Source organism: Scyliorhinus torazame, chromosome 2 (genome assembly GCF_047496885.1).
Source record: "Scyliorhinus torazame isolate Kashiwa2021f chromosome 2, sScyTor2.1, whole genome shotgun sequence".
Lineage (NCBI taxonomy): Eukaryota > Metazoa > Chordata > Chondrichthyes > Carcharhiniformes > Scyliorhinidae > Scyliorhinus > Scyliorhinus torazame.
In genome coordinates, this window is record NC_092708.1 from 325,011,615 (window position 1) to 325,032,041 (window position 20,427).

Below are 20,427 nucleotides of genomic sequence, written 5' to 3' on the forward strand. Positions count from 1 at the left end.
ATATCGTTAGTTATTTTTGTAAATCCAGGTCACTGAGGGCGGGATTCTCCCAGCCTTGCGCCGGGTCGGAGAAACCCGCAACTGTGCCACGCCGCCCCGATGCCGGCACGCGATTCCCCGCGCAGCAGAGAATCGGCGCGGCGCCGGTCGCGGGCCGCTCTACGCGGCCGGGCTGCCGTTTCTCCGGCCCGAATGGGCCGAGCGGCCGCTCTAAGAAGGCAGAGTCCCACCGGCGCCGTCCACGCCTGGTCGCAGCCGGCACTCTGCGCGCAGAGTCGGAGGCCGGCCTGTGAGGGGGGGGGGGGGGGGGGAGGGGGGGCTCCGATGGGGCCTGGCCCGCGATCGGGGCCCACCGATCGGCGGGCCGACCTCTCGCTCTCCGGGCCTATTTTCTTCTGTGCCGGCCCCTGAACTCCCGCGCCATGTTGCATCGGGGCTGGCACATTGAGGGAGGTCACTGCGCATGCGCGGGTTGGCACCGGTGCCACTGCGCATGCGCGGATCCCGCGGCACACAGTTCGTGCCTGGATGGGAGGCTGGAGCAGCGTGAACCACTCCAGCGCCGTGCTGGCCCCCTGTAGGGGCCAGAATCGGTACTCCCAGGTGCCCGTTCACGATTTGGAGAATCCCGCCCCAAATTTATTCGAATAATAGGTGTCATGTCTTGAACTTCAAACTACACTGACTACAAATGGCTGCAAAAAGATGACTAAACGAGGGTCACTTGACTCTTCTTGTGGATTGAAATACTCCACTGTCTCAAGAGGGAGCAAAAGAAACCTTCCAGACTGATGTTGACTTGATGCTTTTGCCTGAAAATCAATTCAAAGGAGTTAATATTCAAATTGAATGGGTCACACCGATGCAAAAACACTGGCTGTCTCAAACTCTTGAGATGTGAAATCCAAAACACGGGATGTATAATCAACCTAGCCACTTGCCTTATTTAGGAAAAGGACTTTGGACCTGTAAAAGGTCATGTGATGAGTCAGCCATGTTTTCTGTTTGCTTTCAAGATAACAGCAAGAAGTTGTTCTGCAAAGTTCCATCAGAAAGCCATCTGCAAGTCACCAAAAGAAAGTTATAAACAGCACTTCCTTGTAACTAGGAGAAAAAGTCCTCCCTCCCTCCCCAACCTGTGTGGACTTCAAGATCACCTAAGAACCAAAACGTTTGATTACAAAGAAGCCTCATAGTTTACTGAGAATCCTCTGCTTTGTAAAACCTTCACTTCAACACATCTAAGAAACAACAGGATTGCCACAAAAGAGCCTGAGACAATCATAAATTGTAATTGTATTGTTTTACCTTCGCCTGTATCTAGTCTTGGTGTGTGTGAGTCGAGTGAGTGAGCCATCCTTGGAAAGTGTATGGTAATAATTAAAACCCAAGAGGCTTGCAGCAGGCAATTATTTAAATTAGGACAACCACTCTTGAGGATAGGAAAGCACACACCTTTACATACTGTATATTGATCACTGGCACTAAAAAGGAACTCAGAGATTCTGTCCATGACACAGTTACAAATGAATTGAGGTTTGGCAACTTTAATCTACTCCCCATAGGATGAAATTCTGCAACACAAAATCGGTGCCAAATTTTGACCAACTGGCAATTTCAGTTATGGTTTCCATGGACACGTGTACAGGACATTGATTCAAAATTTCTACTTTGCTTGCAGTCAAAAATCATTTTTCTGGATAACTGCTTAGAAGGACAGGGTGGTGTTGGTTTAAACATCATCCTGCCACACATGGGACTTTTGTTCAAATTGATCCCAGGTTGCTGTGTCTCCCCCTCCCCTCCAACCTGCGGCGCAAAACTGCCCTCAAATTGGCACAATGGGCATAAATTACAGGGGCTGGTTTAGCACACTGGGCTAAATCGCTGGCTTTGAAAGCAGACCAAGGCAGGCCAGCAGCACGGTTCAATTCCCGTACCAGCCTCCCCGAGCATGTGGCGACTCGGGGCTTTTCACAGTAACTTCATTTGAAGCCTACTTGTGACAATAAGCGATTTTCATTTCATTTCATTTTCAAATTCAACATTGTCAGTGGAAGTAGCCAACATAGCGTTCTGCCCTGAATTACTGCATCAGACATGACAATCCTTCCTAATGCAACCATGGAGCAATGGTTATCAGTGTTGTTGCAGGTTTTTCAGAGTTCTGTGGCGTATAGCTCTTATGACAAAAATAACCAGCAGCTTCATGATCTTTCATAATTTTTAAACAGTTCATCGTAAGTGGCACAATCACAGTCAATTGGCACCCTGATGCACTGTACCTTGAAGCAGTAGAATGTGGGTTCACAAATGCAGATCTCGTATGGTACCAATTCATTCGGCCAGGTTTACTCACATATATGTATCCCAACAGCAGGCATTGATACCTGGCATTTGATACACATTCTAAAAGAAAGACTTGAGGGACATTGAGTCTAATTCCCCTCCAACACTACATCTGTCCACAAATCCAACCCCAACCAATTGCATGGCTGGGAACAGTTAACCCAGTACAGATCAAAGGGTAGATTTTGACGTGGGCTGTCTGGCTAGAATGGGGTGATGATGGTGGTCTGACGATGTACTTACACTATTGCAGACATCATCCTCAAAGATCATTAATCAAAACATCTGAGTGCTTGTCTGCTTTTTCTAAATTTAAATTTAGAGTACCTAATTATTTTTTTTCCATTAAGGGGCAATGTAGCATGACCAATCCACCTGACCTGCACATCTTTGGGTCGTGGGGGTGAGAACCACTTAGACACTGGGAGAATGTGCAAACTCCACCCGGACAGTGACCCGGGGTCGGATCGAACTTGGGTCTTTGGCGCCACTGTGCTGCCCCTGCGCCTATCTGTTTCATCTGGCAAGTCCTCAGAATATGTACGTCAAACTTCTATACTGTATACTTCGTTCATTGTCTATGTTTATGTATTTTCATTCTGTATCCTCATGTATTTATTTTATGTTCTATGTGCTCATTGTAGCCACATAAAATGGCTGCTTCCCGATTAATTTGGCCAAAACCCGATTTTAAATGGCTACCCGGAAAGGCTGATGGGAAAAGCAGGTAACAAGACACAAACGGACAGCTGCAGGCAGAATATCATATTCGGCTCTGGGGAAGTCAGCCCAGATCGATACTCAGGGCTATTCATTTGCAGTTATACTCAGGACTCTTAACAGCCCATCAACCCAGACATCTACAGTTTAATCGGCTATCCCCGGGAACAATTGCAACATATTAGCAATTGAATACCAGGCCAGACCTGTCGGCGCCTGCAGTGGCCGAAACAAAGGCAGGTGAACGACTACCCCCCGATCGGGGAATCGCCTCGCAATTGGACGTATCGAACCCAGTGATTGGGAACAAGTCCAATGACTTGGGACTCAGGGTCAAGGGCCGCCCCGGGAGGCGGGAAGCCCCTGGGCCCTATAAAGTGAGGGGCCAAGTTCAGATCTCTCTCTCTCTCTCCCTTCTTCGCCTGCTCGAGACCTTCGCAAGAACAGCAACCGGCAACTGTAAGTTTGAATCCAGCGATCGCTATCCGATAAAGACTCCTAGCCATCGACCTGTATCAGCCTTTTGAATCCCGCGGGCCAGATCCGATTGGATAAGCCATTTGTTTCCCTGACCTGGTGGGCTCTTCCTAAAGTTAAGTATTGGCCAGTAGTGATAGGTTTATTATATAGATAGTAGGATTATTGTGTAAACATTACTTGTTGTATATAATAAATGACCGTTGAATTCAATCTTACTAAGCGGTGTGCTGATTTATTAATCATAACTTGAACTTGAACCACATGGCGGTATCAGAAAGATACCTGGCGACTCGTGAGCAAAGGTGACGTAATCAGAGCTAATAAACTAAGGCTAAAAAGAGCAACATCATGTATGGAGCAATTTGCTTGGACTATGCAGAACAATACTCACTGTACCTGGGACAAATCTAAATCTATGAAATGCAAAGGACTTTGATCATAGTTTTGAGGGACAACGCAGTGTAAAAAGTAGAATTATCTCATGACAATGTCCAGCTGCATTCTATGTTAGAACTAATCTGAAGCTATTATCCCCTATTAACACTTTAAAAATGCATTCTGATTTAATTAAATATCACCATCTAATTTTATTCAAGTGTGCATGCATTGAATTAATGTATATGAATGTGTGTACATGTAAATGATTCATAAATAGAAATAAAATATATAATACTCCTAATTGCATAGCATTTACAGCATAGAAACATGCCTTTTGACCCAACAGGTTCATGCTCCACATGTGGTTCCTCCCAATCTTCTTCTAACCCCATCAACATAGCCTCCTTTTTTTCCTGTCTCATGTATTTACATAGCTTCACCTTAAATGTTTCCATGCTGGTTTCCTCAACTACTCCATGAGATAGCGAGGCAGCACAGTGGTTAGCACTGCTGCCTCACAGCGCCAGGCACCCGGGTTCAATTCCGGCCTTGGGTGACTCTCTGTGTGGAGTTTGCACGTTCTCCCTGTGTGGGTTTCCTCCGGGTGCTCCGGTTTCCTCCCACAGTCCAAAGTTGTGCAGGTTAGGTGGATCACTCATGATAAATTACATCTTAGTGTCCAAAAGGATAAGTGGGGATACAAGAATAGGGTGGACTGAGGTACGGTGCTCCTTTGGAGAGTCAGTGCAGACTCGATGGGCTGAAAGGCCTCCTCCTGTACTGCAGATATTCTATGATTCCATGATACAATTGTGGTTATGGAAATTTATTGGAGATTATCCTGTATCTATGTTCTCTATTTCTGGTCTTTGTGCAAGTGGAACTGTCTTTGTGTCTACTGTATCAACTTTCACAGTTTATTATCAAGTCACTTTCCGTCTTCTCTTCCACCAATGCTGTCGAATCACACAGCACATGCATCCAATTCGATTCTCCAAAAAAAGAAGTGGTGCTAGTTCTACAGTGTGCTAAATATTATCATAAATTTTCTCTGTTGACTTCTGGTGGCGCCCTCGAGGAAGCAGGTCGCAGGTCGGATCGCTCCCGCCCGCGATGGGCAAACGGACCTGTTTCACAGGATTTTTTCGGGACCTGACTACCTGAATCGGTGGAGGAGACAAAAGGAAGAGGTTTTCCCCCCGGGGTATGAACAGTTGGACCAGAAGTGGTCGAGTGGAGCGGCGAAGTTCGAAGCAGGAGCAGCGGGGACCCCAGACCGGGCGGCGAAGCATGGCGGACGGCAGGGAACAGGGAGCGGAGGCTCACTGGCCAAGGGAGCAGCAGATGGAGTTTTTTAGGAACTGCTTCACCGAACTGAAGAGGGACACGTTGGACCCGATGAGGGCGGTGATGGACAGAATGGTCGAGGCGCAGGTCGTCCAAGAGAAGGCACTAAGGGAGGTTGAGGTGAAGCTCTCCACCCAGGCGGACACGGTAACGGAGCTGGAGCACGAGGTGGAGGAGCTGAACTCCCGCCAGAGGAGGATGCAGGAGCAGCTTGAAGAGCTGAGGAATAGAGCCAGGAGGCAGAACCTGAGGATCGTTGGCCTCCCCGTGGGCTATGAGGGATCGGATGTGGGTGCATATGTGATGGGTATGCTCGGGGCGTTGATGGGACCGGATGCCTTCCCTCGACTCCTGGAGTTGGATGGGGCGCATAGAGCCCCCGCAAGGAAGCCCAGGACTGGCGACCGACCGAGGGCCTTGGTGGTTCGCTTTCACCGGCTTGCCGACAGGGACCGTGTGCTGCGATGGGCCAAGGTGGAAAGGAGCAGCAGATGGGAGAACTGTGAGGTGCGCATCTACCAGGACATGGGAACGGAGCTGGCCAAGAGACGTGCAGGATTCATCAAGGTAAAGGCAGCTCTCTACAAAAAGCAGGTGAGGTTTGGAATGCTGTATCTTGCGAAGCTTTGGGTCACGTTTGAGGAACTCCATCACTACTTCGAGACACCAGAACAGGTTTGGGCCTTCATTAAAGAGAAGCTGGACTTGAACTAACGGGCACTTAGTTTTTTCAGTGCTCTACAGTGGCGGCGGTCTGTTAACCTAACTTGCTCTGACTAGGAATGGACTTTGACTTTTATTAAAAGAAGAAGCTGGACTTGAACTAAAGGACTCTGGGCTCACAGAGCTTTTGTGTGGCGGCGGTCTGTTAAATTATCCTGTACTGTAATGTTTTATTTAAGATTGTTTTCAGCCTGGACAGAGAGCAGGGGGCTGGAGGGCGCACTGCTTAGGGTGATTTTGGGAGATTGCAACGAGGGGTGAGGGGGGGGAAGAGAGGGGCCCTGCAGGGGGGGCCCTGCACTTGGTATCTTTTGGCGGGAGATCGGGGCCTCTGATGGGGGGATGGGCTAGGGGCTGGTTAAGGGACTTGAAAGCACGGGGAGATACAATCAGGTTAATGGGTCCTTGGTGTGTGGGGTGAGGGCCCGAGCACTTGGGCGGGAGACAGTCAGGCGCCAAGGGCAGGGGTCAGCGTAGCTAGCGTAGGTCAGGGGGCACCAGGGAGAGTAGAAGTGGCGGGCTAGGGCCAAGCGCGGGGCGGACCTGTCAGGTCATGCCTCGGGGGGCGGTGGGGGGGAGGGCAGCCGGGAAGGAGAGCGGAGAGGACTTAGGTGGGCAAGGGGGGGGGGGGGTGATCAGGGATCCCCCGGGGGAGAAAGTTGCTTGCAGGGAACAGCGTGGGAAACCGACAGCAGCAGCACCCGGGGTGGGGGGGGGTTAGAGCCACATTAGTTTGAACACGTGGTAGGGGAAGTGCCTTATTAATATGTTTATTCTTTCCCACTGTTCGTTTTCAATATGTTACGGCTTTTGTATATGGCCTTCTTTTTTCTCTGTAAATGTTACAAATCTGTTTTAAATAAAAAATTTCAAAAAACAAAAAAAACCAGAACAAAAAAAAATTCTCTTTTTAAATTAACAGAGGGAGTGAAATTTGTGAAGGATTACAGGTGGCTGCGACAGCATGTAGGCTTGGAAGCTGCAGAAAAAGTGGAAAGGCAAGTGATGGTCAAAGGGAAATGTCAGTTTCTTGGAAATGTCACTGGCTGTGAATTGTAACAGATTGAGAAAGGTGGAGTCATTAAAAAAAAATTTGAGATTGACCAATGGGAAACTGATCTGATTGAGATTGACTCAATAGATACCACTAACTCAACCATTGATCGTTTGCTGAGTAGGTAAATTAGCCACGCTAAATTGCTCCTTAAATGAAAAAAAAAGAATTGAGTACTCTAAATTTAAAAAAGGGGAAAAAATTATATAATTATATTTAATTATATAAAAAATTATATTAATTAATACACATGGTTCTGTTCTTCATACACATGTACAAAAATTGTATATTGCTCCTGTTTCAGCTAAAAAAAATAAGTGATAGCCATTCGCTGGTTCATTCCATAGGGCAAAAGGTTGGCACAGTTAGCACTGCTGCCTATGGCGCTGAGGACCCAGGTTCGAATTCCTATCCTGGGTCACTGTCCGTGTGGAGTTTGCACATTCTCCCCGTGTCTGCGTGGGGTTCACCCCCACAACCCAAAGATGTGCAGGTTAGGTGGATTGGCCATGCTAAATTGCCCCTTAATTGGAAATAAATAATTGGGCACTCTAAATGTATTTTTTTTTTATTCCACAGGGACTTGACTAATCAGGGTCAAGCTGATCATAGAATTTACAGTGCAACAGGAGGCCATATGGCCCATCGAGTCTGCACCAGCCCTTGGAAAGAGCAACCCATTTAAACCTACACTTCCAACCTATCCCCGTAATCCAGTAACCCCACTTTTGTGAGGGCCACAAAGAATCCAGCACAAGTTTCAAGGATACAATAAATAACATTTATTTACAATAACATATACACATATAACAGCATCAACCTCACTTGCTGCTTACTCCTTCCTGCTTGTTCCAAACTGGCCAGCTTTATTTATACAGGGAGTCTGCAAATGATTTCTCCGCCCCCCTCATTGGGGAAGCTCATACTCCCACAGGATTGTGGGATTGTCATTACTCCCCCGCCAATGGTAAGCAGGCAGGTTATAACACCCACCTAATGTTTTTGGACACTAAAGGCAATTTAGCATGGCCAATCCACCAAACCTGCACATCTTTGGACTGTGGGAGGAAACCGGAGCACCCGGAGGAAACCCACGCAGACACGGGGAGAACATGCAGACTCCGCACAGACAGTGGTCCAAGCCGGGAATTGAACCTGGGACCCTGGCGCCGTGAAACCGTGGTGCTAACCACAATGCCTCCGTGCTGCCCAAATGATGCTGATGGTCAAGAGGGTGGTGAATCTGTGGAGCTGTTTGCCGCAGAAGGCTATGGAGACCAAATCACTGAGTGCCTTTAAGATAGGTTCTTGATTAATAAGGGGATCAGGGGTTATGGGGAGAAGGCAGGAGAATGGGGATGAGAAAATATCAGCCATGATTGAATGACGGAGCAGACTCAATAGGCTGAATGGCCTAATTCTGCTCCTCTGTCTTATGGCCTTATGGTCTAAGCTGCTGGGTTTAAATTTCAAACGATGCTCAGCAATTAACTGCCAGTCACCATCAACTGGTGCATTCTCCATGACAGCGCCCCTGCCAATCAGATTCCACTTGCCAACTAATAAGCACCTCTTCTCAAACAGTATAAAGTTGTGGTATCTCCTGATATTGGTATTCATGCGATTGTCCTGTTGAGTGCAAGACAAAAAGATTTGAAAAATGTGGGCGGGATTCTCTGATCCTGAGGCTAAGCGATGACGCTGCCGTAAATGCCGTTGTGTTTCTCGACGGCGTCAACATGGCCTCAGGTGCAGCGATTCTGACCCCTACAGGGGCCAGCACAGCACTGGAGAGACCCACACCGCTCCAGCTGCCGATCCCGGTGTTAGATGGGCGCCGCGGGTCTGCACATGCGCAGTGGAGCCGGCGCCAATGCACACATGCACAGTGGGACCAGCGCGATTGGTGGCTCCCTACTCCGCGCCGGCCCCGACACAACATGGTGTAGGGCTACAGAGGCCGTCGCGAAACAAAAGGCGCCCCCAGCCCGAGAGGCCGGCCCGCCGATCGGTAGGCCCCGATCGCGGGCCAGGCTACAGCGGAGCCCCCCCCCCGGGGTCGGGACCCCCTCCCCCCCCCCCAATCAGGCCGCCCCCAAATCCATTGACACCGAGGTCCCGCCGGGTAAGACCAGGCGTGAACGGCGCTGGCGGGACTCGGGTTTTTTTGTACGGTCGCTCGGCCCATCCCAGGCCGAGAATCGCCGGGGGGGGCCCCGTAGAGCGGCCCCCGACTGACACCGCTCTGTGGAGAATCGGCGGACTAGCGTTGGGGCGGCGTCGCGCAATGCACACCCGTCCCGGCGATTCTCCGGCCCGGCGTGGGCTGAAAGAATCCCGCCCTGTATTTCTTCATCAACACTTATGTTAAATTATTGATCATATTTCAAGAGTGTTTTCTTTACATGCCTGGGACAGTTGATTAAAATTCAGCTTCAGATTTGTTGACAAAGTGTGCATATATGTTATTTAGTAAAATAATCAGTGTCCACAACAGATATTCGTATTCTACATCTTTAGAATTACCACCATATTTTTGAAGAGCTAAGTCACTGAATTATGAGGATGAGGAACACCTGTAAAGCATTGTAGCTCTTTACTCTTGGTGGGCAGTCATTTGAAAACCATTAGACCTTTTCATAAAGTATCTTGTTAGGGCGGCTGGTCAGTCACTGTCGCTTGTGCAAGCCAAGGTAAGAAGTCATTCGTTTGTTCAATAACCTAGCAGTAATTCATTATCACTGGAGAAAGGTCCTCACTTGTTTCCAATCAGTTCCATAGATGTTGTATTTTCACCAATATCTTTGTTCTGAATGCATGTAATCAGTCTAAAACAAAGATATTCATAAATACAGAATCATAAATAAATTGTTGTATAATGTAGATTATGGCAATATAGCCCAGACCATAGTTCTTTAAAGAATTTTTGTTTTATTTTCCCTGTTTATTCACTATCAAACTTCATGAGACAGGGGCACGGGTTCAATTCTGGCCTCAGATGACTGTCTGTGTGGAGTTTGCACGTTCTCCCCGTGTCTGCATCGGATTCCTCTGGGTGCTCCGGTTTCTTCCCCCAGTCCAAAGATTGCGCAGGTTAGGTGGATTAGCCACGCTAAACTCTGGACTTAACTCTCTAAACCTTTCCATGTCTCCCTCCTTTAAGATGTTTTCAAAACTAACACTGACCAAAATTATGGTCCACTTGTCCTAGTTTCACCTCATGCAACTCAGTATCAAATTTTGGTTTATAACATTCCTGTGAAGTGCTTTTTATTACGTTAAAGATACAATATAATTACAAGGTGTGGTTGGGTTCCATGCTTTCCCATGATCTTGCCTGATATTTTAGCTGTCTGCTGTCTGATAGCCAGTGTCCCAAAATGTTATTAGCTGACAATTGGATTTTAAGAACATAGGTACAGAACGAGGCTATTTGGTCCCTCAAGCCTGTTCTGCCATTCAATGATATCATGGCTGACTGTCAGTCTCTTTTGTCCCATATTCCTTAATACCATTTTTAACAAAAAGTCTGTCAATTCTGGATTTAAAATGAACAATTGGCCTAAGCATTGATTGCCATTTACCTCTGACTGCTCCCACTTTTGCATGCAGATGTGTTTCCTAAACACACTCTTCAAAGACCCCAGTTCTAATTTTTATGAGAATCCTAGATTCTCCAATCGCTCTGAATTACTCAATCTCACCAGTTTTACTTGTTTCCTTTTGCTGTTTTAGCTCTGCTTGTATCGCACAATCACTGGCTATGAAGTGACCTGTTCCTAATTCTTTGACTATCCCTGGGTTCACTCAACCTCTAATTTTTCCTTATTCGTTTTTGTGGAGATACGCCTCACTTCCATTGAACAGCTCTACTCGTTGATCCTCCCCAAAACCAGTAAGCATGAATGCATTCTAATCACTCTGTAGTACAAAACACGGCAAAATAGTAATAGTAATCTTTATTATTGTCACAGGTAGGCTTACATTAACACTGCAATGAAGTTACTGTGAACATTCCCTAGTCGCCACACTCCGGCGCCTGTTCGGGTACACAGAGGGAGAATTCAGAATGTACAATTCACCAAACAGCACATCTTTCGGGGCTTGTGGGAGGAAACCGGAGCACGCGGAGGAAACCCACGCAGACTCGGGGAGAACGTGCAGACACCACACAGACAGTGACCCAAGCCGGCAATCGAACCTGGGACCCTGGCGCTGTGAAGCAACAGTGCTAACCACTGTGCTACTGTGCCACCCAAAAGAAATTGAGTTGTAATTTTACAAATTTTGGCTGAGGTATCTTGTAAATATCAGGCACTGGCAAGATATTCTTTCTGGTGTTACAACACCCTGACCTGGGGCGCGGTCAATTCCAGCCCCCCTTGACCCAGAGTCGTAACACAATTGAATTAATCAATAATTCTTAGAAATATACCCAAAATCTTTGGCCCTTAGCTGCCCAATAATTATAGTCATCAGTTTGTAAAAGTAAATACAATTAAGTTTATCAATAATAACTATAATTAAATATGCAGCAAATACAACTGGTTATTATCTCATTCTTAATCTCCCCACATTAACTTGCCCCAACCCATATAATATGTATATATATATATATTATTATACATACTCATACCCACGTGCGCACACATGACAAACAAACACAGAGGGGAAGAGAGGGGTAAAATAATAAGTAAAAGATAAGAGTCTTTGTTTCAGATGGTTGTTTCTAGCACACTTTCCTTCAAACCAGACTCTTGGGTCGAGAATTTGGCCTTTCGGTCTGTAATGTTTTCACTCTAGATTCATTCGGGTCTCTGCAGTTTCAGAAATACAGCAGCTTTTCTGGAGAAAACACAAGAGAGAGAGGTCAGGTCCTTTCCCCTGCATGCCCAGGGACTCGACTCGTTCCTTAGGTCTCTAGAAATCATCCCACTCAGGCAGATATAATCATCACCTGTTACCAAGCTGAATATGGCCTCTTGGCCAATTCATTGGCCACCAGCCAACCAATCGAACTGAGTCCCACCCCATCTCTTGGGTGCCACAAAGTCTGTGTTCTGTTGCCCGAAGACTAGTACCATATACTATGTTGCAACTTTTTGAATTCTTCATTCGCTCCACTGCTTGACTTAAAGATACAGATCCATTAAGCATCCATGGATGAAAATGATAATAGCAAAAATAAAGAAACAGGAAATAAGGGAGTCATCAGGAAGGACCCTTACACTGGAAAATGCATAACATTTCACCTAAAGATTCAAGGCATATTATCAGTTATTTAGATCCTCTACAAAATTTGGAAAGGCAAACGCACTTATAGAAAATGTGAATTAAAATTAATTGCATGCTACAGGGACTTCGGAATTGTTCTTTGCTCTTTTCCATAACAGGTTTAACTTTCCGCCTGCTTATGTCATTCGTCCTTCACCTGACTGACAGAGGGAACGTCAGTGTGGGGGAGAGCTGTTTAAGTCACAGTGACTTTCAAATGCGTTCCATCTTTAATCTCATTATGTCGCAAGTTGCAAACTATTTTGTATTTATGAACATCTAAACTGTGGAATTTCCTTACCAAATTTCTTCACCCCTTCCTCTCCCATTTGCACCCTTCTTAAAATCTATCTCTTTCGGAAAGTTTTGGTCGTCCATCCTTATACCTACCTCTTTGACTGCCTGTCAATATACTACTATCATTATGCTCTTGCAAAGAACATTGGGATGTTTTCTGTATAGGAGGTGCCAAGCAAATGCAAGTTATTATTGGCTGAGTCAAGAAAATGCAATATTTCTCTTTTGGGAATATAATTTCATATTTCTTATGTGCTGGAAATCAAGCCATTGGAGGGTTACAAGTATTGTAATTGGAGTGAGAGACAGGGTGACTGCGAGACAGTAAATCAACGGTAAGAAATGGTTTTCACATGTTAATAAACCCAGAGTAACATCAATCAGGTTTTTACATATTGCAATGACAGGAATAGCTTTGAATGTATCGTTTGTTCAAAGGGGGATATATGCAGGGTGTAAAAAAGGTATGACTAAGTAAAGTAAAGATATGGTAAAATTGGGCAGCACGGTGGCACAGTGGTTAGCACTGCTGCCTCACGGCGCTGAGGACCCATGTTCGATCCCGGCCCCGGGACACTGTCCGTGTGGAGTTCTCCCCGTGTCTGCGTGGATCTCATCTCCACAATACAAAAAGATGTGCAGGGAGGTAGATTGGCCACGCTAAATTGCCCCTTAATTGGAAAAAAAATAATTGGGTACTCTAAATTAAAAAAAAAAAGATATGGTAAGATTAATTTTGAAATCTGAAAAGCTAAAGTAAAGAAATAAATGTAATCAGTTCTGGGAAGAAAGCATTTCTAAAGATATTGGGTGAGATAATGGAGAGATCAAAGGGAAAGAATGTATTTAAGGAAATAATAAAGCCTATGTGAGAGGGTATCTGCTTAGATCTCCCAGAAGACAACAGGATAATTGTCAGAACTCCCACTATGAAAAAAGCCAGACCTGAAGAACCATCTGCTGTCAGCCTCCGAGGATACCCCAAGAGAAAATAAAGCCCTATGTGGTAGCAATTAGTGGAATTCGATAGATTTTAAAATTTATAAGGATAGTTGCTGAACAGAGCTTAGCTCCGAGAATAGTGAAGATCTTTTGGAATTGTTTTAAAGGACTGATTATTGTGTGACGCCATTTTGTGCTTTGGTGTAATTCTATTTATTTGAATATATTTATTCTCCTTTTTCACATTTTCATCCAAATTTACACCCACCAACAAATACATTGACAATCCCCTGGCCAACATTCCTCCCTCCCACCAACCACAAAACAACCCTCAACATTTTAAATACAAACATCATAAAAAGGATTCAGGAATCCACCATCCACCCATACATAGTCACCAACAATATACACAGTCCAACACCAACCCCCCCCCCCCCCCCCTAATGTTTGATGTCATCCAATTCTTGAAAGTGCATAATAAACAAAGCCCATGAATTGTAGAACCCTCCTTCCTTCCCCTCAACTCCAACTTCACCTTCTCGAGTGTTGAAAACTCCAACAGATCCCCCCGCCACGCCAGGGCACAGTGTGGAGAAACTGACCTCCACCCCAACAAGATCCACCTTAGGGTGTTCAGCGAGGCGAAGGCTAAAACATCCAACCCCGGCCGATCCGATACCCCGAATATGACCTCCAGAGGACCCAGCTCAAGCCTCACATGTACCACCTTCAAAATTATCCTGAACTCCTCCCTCCAATACGCCTCCAGCTTTGTACAGGACCAAAACATATAAACGTGGTTTGCAGGCCCCCCCCCCCTCCCCCGCAACACTCAAACACATCCTTTACCCCCTCAAAGAGTCGGCTCATCCTCGCCTTTGTAAAGTGCACCCTTTACACCATCTTCAGCTGTATCAGCCCCAACCTCGTGCACAAAGTTGAGGCATTCACCCTCCGGAGCACCTCACACCACAACCTCTCCTCCATGTCCTCTCCCATCTATTCCTCCCACTTTGCCTTAATCCCCTCCAGCGGTGCCTTCTCATCTCCCAAAATAGCTCATAAATCGCCAGTACCACTCCCTTCTCCATTCCTGTCATCAACACCTCCTCCAACAGTGTGGAGTCCAGCGCCACCGGAAAGCTCTGTATCTCCTTCTTAGCGAAATCTCGGACCTGCAGAGACCTAAACATTTCCCCCTGCCCCAATCCATATTTCACCCCACCTCCTTCAATCCCGCAACAGGCCCCCTAGAAACAACTCCTTTAGTGCCCTGAGATTGTCCATGCTGACGCCCTCAGCCATCTGCCATTGCCCGTGGCAGATGAAGTGGTTACAACTCTCAAATTGATGGATACCTTGCCAGTGACGGCTACTCAGTCGCGCACATGGCTGCAGTGGGATCCAGGACTGGCGAAACTTCGCCTCATGTTGTTGAGCGACACAATGCACCGGGCCCTTCTTGTAGCCCTCTGTCCTTATGTCCCGATATTCGTGGAACTCAGTGTGGAGGACAGCGTCATATTGTAGAGAGCTTGCGTGGTCATCCCACTGCAGGGTCAGGTGTCCCTGATGTAGTATCTTCACAGTGGGCACCCAGGTGCCTCGAAGATGAAGATGTTGGCCTGTAGTTATGTCTGGTCGCCTGGCATCGATGGGGCCATCGAAAGGGTTGTGCGCAGCTGCTCGCCATGCCAGAACCATCAAAAGCTCCTGCCGAGGGCCTCCCTTCACCCCTGGGAATGGCGACGTCGCCCGTGGATGCGCCTACATGCGGATTTCTTAGGACTGTTCATTGGATCCATGTTCCTCGTCATTGCGGATGTCCACTCGAAGTGCGGCTGGAGATGGACAGGATGGCCTAGATAACATCCAGGGCTACAGCAGAAAAGCTCCGCAGCTCATTTGGCGCCCATGGGGGTCCCTGAGGTCCTGGTAACAGATAATGGGATGCCATTCGCGAGCAAAGAATTTGTCCCGTTTACGAAGCGAAAAGGCATTCTGCATATTTGAACCTCCCCGTATCATGCCTCCTCCCACGGTCTGGCAGAAAGGGCAGTCCAGACCTTCAAAAGGGTCATTAAAAAACAATCCATGGACACGGGGCTGGCGCGGTTCCTATTTAATTGCCGTACGATGCCACATGTGACGACGGGAACCGCCCCTGGGAACTGTTGATGTGCCGACAACTGTGAAGCCAGTTGATCTCACATTTCTGAGCTTCGGCAGGAAAGTGGAGATGCAGCAGGGAATGCAGAAGAGGCACCATGACATGAGGACACCAGGGCAACAATTTCACTCAGGGTGCAGTCTATGTCCACAATTTTGGTGATGGGGCACTTTGGCTCCCAGGCGTCATGCTGGACAGAATGGGTCCGACATCGTATAAAGTCCAGGTTCAGGTAAAAGTTCAGCGAAAGCACTTGGACCACCTGAAGAAGCGAGAGCCCGTGCTTCACAATGCCCAACCAGTGGTATTGATGTCTCCTCCGCGCCAGGAACTGCTCCTCAGCCTGGGGACCCAGCTGTCTGGATCACAGCGCCCGGTCCAGCAGGAGGAGGGTGTTTCCAGATCAGAGACGGACACAGATGTGTGCGTACCTACGGACAATGTCGAATCCGGGACCGAGTTGCTGTCTTGAGCAGAATATTGTATGTAGTTAAATAAATGTCTGTTCTCTTACGCTGGTTTCCTCAAGTTACTAAAAGCGTATAAGATACTTGTCATGATATTCAAACACACACATCATGATGGACACACTAACAGGCAAATCAGAGTACACAACACCACAACCAATCACAGACAAGAACACCAACCACATAAAAAGCACGAGCACGACACCTGGTGGTCAGTAGGTCTGGGGAGAAGGGAACAAGAAAGAGCTGTTAAAACATCACAAGCAGGGAACCCCCCACGTGCAGAGTGCAAAGACCAAACTGTAAATAGTAAGTTTAAATAAAGTAGCGTTGTACCATATGCAACCGTGTTGGCTCATCTGTGTGTCAGAACACCCAACACCACATGGTACAGGAGTGGATCGATACCTGCCTACTAACCTGCCATTCTGGACATGGACCACACCGGCAAACCGCAGCCGATGCAAGTCGCGGGGAACCTAGGTACCAACTGGAAGCTCTACAGGCAGCGATTTGACCTGTACATCCGTGCCACCGAGAAACAGAATGTCTCGGATGACACGAAGATTGCAATGCTCCTCTTCTACGCAGGTCCGCACGCCACCGACGTTTTCAACTCACTGGTGTTCGAAGAAGGCGAAAACCAAGCCAAATATGACACGGTCATCCTCAAACTGGACCAGCACTTTCAAGTTGAAGTAAATGAAAGTTTTGAAAGATACCTCTTTCAGCAACGCCTGCAAGGTAAGGAGGAGCTTTTTCAACCCTTTTTGACGCACCTCCGGATTCTAGCGCAGTCCTGCGGTTACGGCACCACCACAGAGTCCATGATCAGGGACCAGATTGTTTTTGGCGTTGCCTCTAGTGGCCTACGCCAGCAGCTTCTTAAAATGAAAAGCCTCACCTTAGCGTCTGCTGTGGAAGCCTGTGTCCTCCACGAAAATGCTACCTGCCGTTTTGCCCGATTTCAGGCGTCTGAGTTGGCACGGAGGGGGTCCCCAGCCGTCGAATCGGCAAGCCAGGCCGCCCACGACGTCGAACGCATCCAGGCCATCGATTACTTCCCGACCCACGGCCCGGACGACAGCGGCCGCTTCCCGCGCTTTTCGCGGTCTCCCGCGCAGGTGCGCGCCAAAAATAACGGCCACAACGAGGGACGCACTGCGCAGGCGCGCCCACCGCAAGATCGCACTGCGCATGCGCAGTGGCGCAACGAACGCCGTGACGTCATGACGTGCGGCAATTGTGGAGCTCTACATTTAAAAGGGCAATGTCCTGCAAAAAACCGACAGTGCCACAGATGTGGCACGATGGGCCACTACGCAGCCCACTGTCGTTCGGCTCAACCCATGGATCCGGCGCATCCTCGACAACCTCGCAGACGAGTCAGGACCGTCCAGCCCACGCATCAAGACTTCCAGTTAAGTGATGCAGATGACCAGGATGCCTTCCGAGTTTCCGTCATTGATGTCAACAAGGTCAATGCCATCAATCCAGCCGATGAGTGGTGTGCCACCCTGACGGTCAACCGATCGCGCGTCGCCTTCCGTCTGGACACCGGTGCATCCGCCAACCTGATTGCTTACTCTGCAGTCCAGGCCATGAAGGTCAAACCACCCATCACGCCATCCCGGCTCAAGATGGTTGACTATAACGGGAACGTCATCCCGTCCATAGGATCTTGCCAGCTACAGGTGACTCACAAGAGGTACACGGCCACACTCCCCTTCGAAGTTGTCGGCTCATCAAAGGACTCGTTACTGGGTGCACAGGCGTGTAAGGTCCTTCACCTGGTACAGCGCATTATGTCTCTCTCTCCAGATGAGATATCCGACTTCCCGGATGCTGAGTTCCACGCAAGTCTCCATTCCCTCCTTGCTCACAACCAGGAGGTTTTTGAAGGCATGGGGACATTGCCATACACGTACAAGATTCGACTCAGACCGGACGCCATCCCTGTCGTTCACGCACCTCGCAGGGTTCCTGCGCCACTCAAAGACCGCCTCAAGGCACAACTGCAGATTCTTCAGGACCAAGGGGTCCTATCCAGGGTCACGGAGCCCACGCCATGGGTCAGCTCCATGGTCTGTGTAAAGAAGCCCTCTGGCGAGCTCCGTATATGTATAGATCCAAAAGATCTGAATAACAACATCATGCGGGAACACTATCCCATCCCGAAACGAGAAGACCTCACCAGCGAGATGGCGCGAGCCAAAATATTCACTAAATTGGATGCGTCCAAAGGATTCTGGCAGATCCAATTGGACCCGGCCAGCCGAAGACTATGCACATTCAACACCCCTTTTGGCAGATTCTGCTACAACCGGATGCCATTCGGCATCATTTCGGCATCTGAAGTTTTCCACCGCATTATGGAGCAGATGATGGAAGGCATCGAAGGGGTACGTGTATATGTGGACGATATCATCATTTGGTCCACCACTCCGCAGGAACACATGCATCGTCTACGACGTGTCTTTACCCGCATACGACAAAATGGCCTGCGTCTCAACCGTGCGAAGTGTGCCTTCGGCCAGACGGAGCTGAAATTCCTCGGGGACCACATCTCAAGGTCCGGGGTCCGTCCCGATGCAGACAAGGTTAGCGCCATCACAGCCATGCCACGACCGGCTGACAAGAAGGCTGTCTTAAGATTCCTGGGCATGGTCAACTTCCTTGGGAAGTTCATTCCCAACCTGGCTTCTCATACAACAAATATGCGCCATCTCGTAAAAAAATCGACAGAATTCAACTGGCACCAATCGCATCAGTGGGAATGGGAGGAGCTCAAGCACAAACTAGTCACGGCACCAGTGCTGGCCTTCTTTGACACGACTCGCCCTACAAAGATCTCAACAGACGCCAGCCAATCTGGTATTGGAGCGGTACTCCTGCAAAAAGACAGCACGTCGTCATGGGCCCCGGTTGCATATGCCTCACGAGCCATGACCCCTACCGAACAGCGCTACGCGCAAATCGAAAAAGAATGCCTGGGCTTGTTAACTGGACTGGACAAGTTCCACGACTATGTGTATGGCCTGCCACGATTTACGGTCGAAACTGACCACCGCCCCCTGGTCAACATCATTAACAAAGACCTGAACGACATGACTCCTCGCCTCCAGCGCATCTTACTTAAACTCAGGAGGTACGATTTTGAACTGATCTACACTCCGGGGAAGGAACTCATCGTGGCGGACACTCTTTCCCGAGCAGTGAGCACACCACCAGATGCGGAGGGGTTCGTGCGTCAAATTGAGGCACACGTAACTCTGACAGCAGCAAATCTGCCAGCTGATGATCCTAGTCTGGCCCACATACGCGCAGAGACGGCGACTGACCCCCTTCTGCAGCGAGTGATGCGCCACATGACGGAAGGGTGGCTAAAAGGGCAGTGCCCCCAGTTTTATAATGTGCGAGATGATCTCACCAACATAGACGGGGTCCTTATGAAATCACACAGGATCGTTATTCCGCACAGCGTGCGCCAGATGATTCTTCATCAACTACACGAAGGCCACTTGGGCGTCGAAAAATGCAGACGAAGGGCCCGGGAGGCGGTATATTGGCCGGGTGAAGACATAGCCAACATGGTGCTCAACTGCACAACCTGTCAGAGGTTTCAGCCGGCGCAACCTCCGGAAACACTTCTACCACACGAGATGGTGACGTCCCCCTGGGCGAAGGTGGGTGTTGACCTATTTCACGCGCTCGGCAGAGATTACATTGTTATTATAGACTACTTCTCAAACTACCCGGAAGTCATGCCTCTCCATGATCTGACGTCGTCCGCAGTCATTGGGGCCTGCAAGGAAACATTTGCTCGCTATGGCATTCCAAGGACTGTCATGTCAGACAATGGACCTTGTTTTGCCAGCCGTGAATGGTCGTCCTTTGCCGCAGCATATGGTTTCACTCATGTGACATCCAGCCCTCTGCATCCACAATCGAACGGGAAGGCTGAAAAGGGTGTCCACATCGCCAAGCGGCTCCTGTGCAAGGCGGCTGCTGCCGGATCGGACTTTAACCTTGCCTTGCTGGCCTATCGATCGGCCCCGCTATCCACGGGTCTCTCGCCAGCGCAGCTACTAATGGGTCGCTCCCTCAGGACGACGGTACCTTCCATCCTGGCACCAACAACAGACCATGAGGCGGTTCTTCGGAACATGCAACTGCAGCGTGATCGCCAGAAAAGTCGGTACGACACACGAGCGACGGACCTGCCC

General features: G+C 48.4%; 1 long non-coding RNA gene across 4 annotated transcripts in view; it reads right to left on the reverse strand.

Annotated features, from left to right (window-relative positions):
• Nucleotides 1–303: 303 nt before the first annotated feature.
• The window catches only part of LOC140400717 (uncharacterized), a 72,838-nt gene continuing 52,714 nt past the window's right edge, over nucleotides 304–20,427 (reverse strand). For 3 of the 4 annotated variants that reach the window (XR_011938092.1, XR_011938090.1, XR_011938091.1), the window contains 3 exons: nucleotides 11,682–11,896; nucleotides 942–1,060; nucleotides 304–812 (listed from right to left, as the gene is read on the reverse strand). This is a non-coding gene — a long non-coding RNA (uncharacterized lncRNA). The remainder of the gene's footprint in view (nucleotides 813–941; nucleotides 1,061–11,681; nucleotides 11,897–20,427) is intronic. The other variant, XR_011938093.1, reaches the window with a different exon arrangement.